A 7,844-nucleotide genomic window follows, 5' to 3' on the forward strand; every position below is an offset into this window, starting at 1 on the left:
TACAAATTTTATGAAAATTGTTAAAAACTGATTATATAGGACAATAACTTCTTAGGGGGTCAATTGACCATTTTGGTCATTTTGACTTATTTGTAAATCTTACTTTGCTGAACATTATTGCTGTTTACAGGTTATCTCCATCCATAATAATATTCAAGATAATAACCAAAAACAGTAAAATTTCCTTAAAATTACCAATTTAGGGGCAGCAACCCAACAATGGGTTGTCTGATTCATCTGAAAATTACAGGGCAGATAGATTTCGACCTGATAAACAATTTTACACCCTGTCAGATTTGCTCTAAATGCTTTGGTTTTTGAGTTATAAGCCAAAAACTGCATTTTACCCCTATGTTCTATTTTAAGCCATGGCGGCCATCTTGGTTGGTTGGCTAGGTCAAAAACACAAATGTTAAACTAGATACATCAATGATGATTGTGGCCAAGTTTGGTTTAATTTGGCCCAGTAGTTTCAGAGGAGAAGATTTTTGTAAAAGTTAACGCCGGACGACGGACGACGGACGACAAGTGATGAGAAAAGCTCACTTGGCCCTTCGGGCCCGGTGAGCTAAAAACGTTAAAAGGGAAAATAAAGTACGAAGTTGAAGAACACGGACGATCCAAAATTCCTTAAAGTTTTGCCAAATACAGTTAAGTTTATCTATTCCTGAGGTGGAAAAGCTTTCGAATTTAAAAAACTCCGAAAGTTTTGTTGACAGTTATTACGAACACATCAATGATAATTCATATCAACACAGAAATGTTAAACACAAAACAAGATAAAGAAAAAAAAGACTGAGTCCATTTCCTCCAAGATACTGTTTGCCACCACCAGCCACAGAGCACCAGCGAAGGAGCAAATCTTAGTTCGGAGAAATACAGAAAAATTTCAAGGCCAAAAAAAAAACGACAAGAAGATAACAACAGTCTACAAAAAACTTCACAGAAAACTAAAGACTGCATAACATGAACCTTACTAAAAAAAAACGGGGAGGATCTCAGGTCTTCCAGAATGTTTAAGCACATCCTGCCCCACGAGTGTCATCCGACATATTGCTAATGAAAGGTAAACGTTCGGTGATATGAGACATAATCAACTCAAAATGTATTTTTTTTCTTAAATAGAATTCACCAATAAAGGATAAAATGCTATCAATATTAGAATATTTTCCACCGGAACGTGTAAAATAAACTTACCTTGTTACTTCAAAGTTAAAGCTACATCTGTAATTTTACATACTTAAAGCAAGATTATTGCATACAAGATTTTCAACCATTAGAGGGTGCTAGAGGCCGTTTACCCCAAAGAAGTGAAATCCAAACCTCCGGATTGCTCATATGCATCGTCCAAATACAATTATAGTCCATCATAGTATTACTGGGGACCTTGTCATCGTAACCAACGAACAACTGAGAGAGTATTTAGCCAAGGAACCAACATATAGAATTTCCAAGCTCATCCACTGGAAAAAAGAGCTTTAGAAATGATGGATGCAGTTGAGAAATATGCTAGAAAATTGGGAAACTGCAAACTAACCGAACCAGAACTGGACACTTCGTCTAAATAGGTCAAAGCTTTTCGATCATGAATTCAGAAGCGTATTCAGAAAGTATGATGTAACCCATTCATGAACCCAGATATTGTGGATGTTTTATCCTCTTTGCATTACAAATATGTCGTTGTTTCAGCAGATTTAGCAACCAATACTATTGTCTTCATATGAAAATCTTACTATTTGCATTTTCTAACTAATTGAAAGTGCTTCGAATAAACCACAGGTGCTTGAGGACAGGATCCTGTATGAGCCCCATATAGTCCCTCCCTCCCCTTTTTTTATTTTTTTTTATCATAAATCTCAGATTTTTTGATATATATATCACTTATTTGTACCATACTTATTTGTACCATATATATACTAATATACCATATTTATACTCTAAATATGCATGTTTACTATCTACGTGAATCTCGACTAAGAGCGCTTGATAGTAAACATGCATATTTAGAGTAAAAATATGGTATATTAGTATATATATGGTACAAATAAGTGATATATATAGAAAAATCTGAGATTAATGATAAAAAAGGGGGGAGGGACTATATGGGGCTCATACAGGATCCTGTCCTCAAGCACCTGTGGAATAAACAGCACAACTGGTAATCTTACATATTTGTAATAATTAATTAAAAAGAATACAATTTTACAAATTACAAATCTGTCCTTGTTTCATTTGTTTTTTTATCATCAAAGAAAACGAAGAAATTATATCGTCATTATACGGGATATAGAAACCTCACAAAACTCCGAAAAAAGACCGATACATATAGCTGGATCATTAAGATGTTGGACTAAACATTTTTCTAAAGTGTTGACGACTTTTCTTTCTACAGTAAAATGTGGCCTTAAAAAAATATTGTGATGAGATGTATTCAACCAGATGTGTTTCTCAAAAATTCTTAAGATCTACTGCAAAATCTTGGATCACAATCTCTGTAATTTTACAGAAGTATTAAGACCTATAATTTTTCTACGCTTAACACTACTATTTCCAATATTAAATTGAAAGATCAACTTCACAATCTCATTAAACAGAGCTTTTTCTATAAAAATTTGATTCGTAAACATAAATTTCTTGTTTTGAATTATAATAATTCTTATCGATTATTTGATGAGTTTGGATGATTTATATTTCGTCGGTATTCCAACGACTTGTGCACCGCTTATGGCCGAATTGATTTTGCACTCGTATGAAACATAATTCACACAGACAGACCGTTCTAAAAAGAAAAAGAAAAAGCAACTTGCGAAATTCTTTGAATCAACTTAAAGAAATATTGAGGATGTTCTAATACCGAATAATCATATTCCTGTCAGTACTTTCATCTCACGTTTTCATCTCGTATATCCCAGTGAACCTGAAAGTAAGGATTCTACTGATACAAGAAGGACTGCTTCATACTTCGATGTTTAACTCAATATTGACACAGATGGACGATTTTACACTAAAATTCTCCGCAGTAACAACTCTGCTCCGTAAATTTTATAAACACCATCACGAATTGGTTGATATACGATGTGTCTGTGTTCTTACTAACTAATGACATTTTTACCACGTCTTTAGTTGTGGTTTAACATCCATGTCGTCTGTCTGATAAGTTCCGAACGTGATATATTCCCGAATATGACAGTTATATTGGGTGTGAATTTGCATTCCTATACGACGTGTCTGTATTTTATACATCAAACATTCATGTATAAATTTTGATGTTTATGTTGTGGATTCGGTTGGATAATACGTTATGTCTTATCGTTTGAAGTCAAAATAATTATCAGTTAGCCTCCAATCCCGCCATTGTCATGATAATTGATAGGACTGGTATTGTGAAAATAATTGTATGAAGTTCACGATTTCATGTTCTTAACATAAATGCGATACGGTTTGTGATGTCCTGTGCTGTCTGTCGGTGATTGAAATGTTCGTTGTTGTCCTGCGGTTTGCATGATGTGTCGACTTTATTTTATATAATTTGTTTTGTGCGTTTCTTTGTGATGAGTGTTCTTGTATGTGTTTGGGATGCATTTTAGTTAAGTAGTGTAGTCATTTTATCGATGTTTTTTTTAACATAGCCATAAAACCAGGTTAATCCCACCATCTGTTCTTAAAATGTCATGTACCAAGTCCGGCAATTGTTATCAAATATTTCGTTGTTATGTATGTTGGCGTTTGTTTTCGTTGCGCATTTGTTGTTTCTTTGTTTTCCTGTAATAGTTGATGTGTTTCCATCGATTTTAGTATTCTCTTTTCTCTCAATTGATTTATGACTTTTGAACAGCGATATATTACTGTTGCCCGTATCCTTTATTTCCAGTTATATAAGTCAAAAAGAGTTGTTATTACTTCTGTTCAAACTTCATGTATGAAGTCGACTATATGATTCGGGGAACCAGTCGGCCTGGAGAGGACCATAGTTGGTACCCATGGGAATGTCGAGTGACATTCTCCAAACATTCTCTAAACGTAACAGATTTGTCAAGAAAAAATAATCATCTTGATAATGGAAGATTCAGTGATTTTTTTTAAATCAGAGTGTTTGCTTCACATCTTCCTCAAACATTATTTTGTGTATGCATATGCATAGTTACGATACTGTTGTCAGGTGATTAAAGATTGCAAATTTTGGCGTTTATATTGATTCACTTATAGGGTCTTTGCATCGGAACTAAACACATTTATTCAAAAACCAGTTGTTGGCATGACACGGGTCATGTTCTTCTCATATATGTTATGATGGTATGATACTAAACCCCTAACGGGAAGGATTGTGCCTGATATTCATATGATGAAATCATAATCTTTCAATCAGTTTAATTGAAGTCTGGAGCTGGTATGTCAGTTAACTGCTAGTAGTCTGTTGTTATTTATGTATAATTGTCATTTTGTTTATTTTCTTTGGTTACATCTTCTGACATCAGACTCGGACTTCTCTTGAATTGAATTCTAAATGTACGTGTTGTTATGCGTTTACTTTTCTACATTGGCTAGAGGTAAAGGGGGAGGATTGAGATCTCATAAACATGTTTAACCCCGTTAGTCTTGTATTATTCTAATTTTAGTTACTTGTGTACAATTTGGAAATTAGTATGGCGTTCATTATCACTGACCTAGTATATATTTGTTTAGGGTCCATCTGAAGGACGCCTCCGGGTGCGGGAATTTGTCGTTTCACTGAAGACCTGTTGGTGACCTTCTGCTGTTGATTTTTCTATGGTCGGGTTGTTGTCTCTTTGATACATCCCCATTGCCATTCTCAATTTTATTGGTCATACTTTAATGTTAAACACATTTACTATTTAAAACGAGACATTCTTGGCAAAGCTTTGATTTATTGACACAAACTTTAGTATTGGGGATTTTGTCTACTGATAAACTAGCAAGTTTGTCAAAGACTAAGTTAAAGAGGAAGGTAAAAGGTTATGAAATATGTAGATCTATGAACATAGATGTAGCATGATTGTGTTTAGACAAATTACGTTTTAACTCTGATTTGAATCTGCAATCTTACAGCCTTAAACGACAAAAAAAAAGATCACATTGTTTGGCGTACTTATAGACTGACTCCCCTCAAAAAGTGAAAAAAAACCTAAACTCCAAGGACAATTCAAAATCTCAAACACAGCAAACAAATGGAAAACAACTGTCATATTCCTGACTTAGTACATGTACTTGTGTAGAAAATGGTGGACTATACCTGGTTTTATAGCTAGTCAAACATCACACTTGTATGACAATTTCGTTAAATTGTTTTATATTGACACACGTTATTTTTTTTAATTTAATGACATTTACACAACAACCAGAGAAAATTGTTGACAATGTTCAGTGAACATGAATAGATGTATTCTGCCAATCAGGAGGTATATATTTGAAGTAGTAAGAAAGTATTGAGATATTTTCACACGTTTTTATAGTTCAAAATTGGTGTCGCTAGTTATGGTTTAGGAATAAGATATGATAGGAAATGATATTTAATATAAGATAAGATATACAGCTCACATCGTCAATTTAGTCATTGCAACCATCAAGTGTCTAAGTTCGAGAATACACTATTGCAGTCATCTTTTATACAGAGAGGTGTTGCGAGCTGAGAGTTAAGCAATACGCACAGAAAGGATTAAATGACCAAATTGATTTAAATGGTTATAAACAATTTCATTTGTATTGTCGTTAACGTCTGATCTGTTGTCATACATTAGTTTGTTTAGTCTGCCTTTGTTTTCAAGGACATGCATGATAATACAAATTCTTAAATGCTGCACACTAATCGGTAAACATATTTGAGATGATCGAATCTTCCAGGTGAACGACGAGAGAGAAGGAACAGTGCATTATGATCTTCAGAAATAATTGTTTTAATAAATACTTGTATTGCAAAGATGTTTTTCTTTACAAGTAAACAATCTTTAAACAATTGAGGTCAATGTTTCGGTCCACGTCCATAATTAAATAGACAATAACACACTCAATTAGATAAAATCTGACAACCCAGTACTGATTTTGAAAGAAATCATTTTTTGGGGTTAGTTCTGTTTTAAACTGATAGTACGAAACTTCCTTTTGTGCATTTCTTTGTAAACTGCATAACTTGTGTACGCTAAATAATGAATAGAACATTTTCTTGGAATACTTGTTCAACTATGAATGGTAAGTCAAAATTTCGAATGAATTTATTGATTGTTTAATTGGCGTTAATTTATTTTTTGAAAGGTTAATACGATATACACAAAAAAGGACATATGCATGTATGCGTGTACTGATTTTGTTTCATGGATAGATACCCCATACGTTTTGTTTTTCTATTATGTGTATACGCAGATATAACCCCGTGTTTAAGACAGACACAGCAAGTGACAGTTGTAATCATTTATGAATATTATATCTATTTTATTATCTTAAGCTTAAGGTTGATCATAAGTCAGAATTTTCTTATAATTTGTCAAAATGAAGATTCTACTATGCTTTTTTCAAAAATATAATAAAACTTATGTGTCACCGTGCTATTTCTCAAACTATGAGTCGTTGAAAATTGCCTAAATTTGGATAGTTTGTTCATGATAAACACATTAATGTGCATAAAAAAATTATGAGACAGAATTTTGAAATAAATTGTTGAAAGATTTTAGAATATGTTTTATGAAAATGAAAAGAAAACATTGTGTCACCGATCTTGTTTTCTTGCTACAAGTCAAAATAAAAAATTTCCCTATTAGCCCAGTATTAATTTTGTTCTTAAAGAGTTATCTCCCCTTAAATGGCTCATTTGAAAAAAATAAATTTAAAAACCCAAAAATTTGATATTTTTTAAAATATTTTGAATAATACAATACATTAACAAGTTTTCTTAATATAAAAAAAAACAGTCTAACCATTAAATTGCAAATCTGTCTCCAAATTTGCAGATTTGGGTAAAAAACACTAGACCGATTCGTACTGTGATTGTAGAATCAAAGATGGCGGTATATACCATGAATAACCCTTACAAACCATCATTCAGTCACGTCTCAGTCATTACAGCTGAACGGACGTGATGGGCCAACACCCCTGTACTCGCTATCTTCGATGAGGGATTACAGTTAGATGATCAACGACTTACTACTTTAGCTGACAGAAACCAATTCAAGCCGTACATTAGACGTAGTAGTTGGTGTACCCGCGTTAACATGCACTCCAAAACCATTGTATCATGGGAAGTGTTATGCCGATTAACGTCCGAGGGCTGCATCCTGTGTTGGGTGATTGACCTACAATTCACTGCCTCGTGGCTTTGGTTCTGATAACGCTTCCTGTCATCTATAATACTACGTCCGAGACTCATCTACCAGTACTCCACCATCGAGGTTAGCGGGCTACCACGCTGACCAAACTGGCCCTGAAAGCAGCCGTTAGTGAAGAAATAACAACAAAAATAGTAAACAAAGAAAAACAACTCAACAAAACCAAGATGGCGGCCTACATATGGCGTCCTCAACTACCTGTTCCTGACCAACGGCATAAAATATGTTAATGCTCAACAAACGCCTTCCGGCACCGAGCCGACCGTGCGAGGGCTGAAAAGCCAGTCAAGGTCGTTAAACACTTCCATATATAATAAACCTTAACAACTCATCTGTTTACATGACATGATAGTAATTTTTGCGACAAACATGTAGTCAAATAGTTCTAATTAGTTTTGTAGAATACTGTCTATCATTTTAACAGTCAGGAAAGTCATATTTCACAAAAGTCAACAGTTTTACATTTTGTAGACTTATCAACTGTGGGTTCCTGTATCAATTAAATTACGC

This window comes from Mytilus trossulus, chromosome 1 (genome assembly GCF_036588685.1).
Source record: "Mytilus trossulus isolate FHL-02 chromosome 1, PNRI_Mtr1.1.1.hap1, whole genome shotgun sequence".
Lineage (NCBI taxonomy): Eukaryota > Metazoa > Mollusca > Bivalvia > Mytilida > Mytilidae > Mytilus > Mytilus trossulus.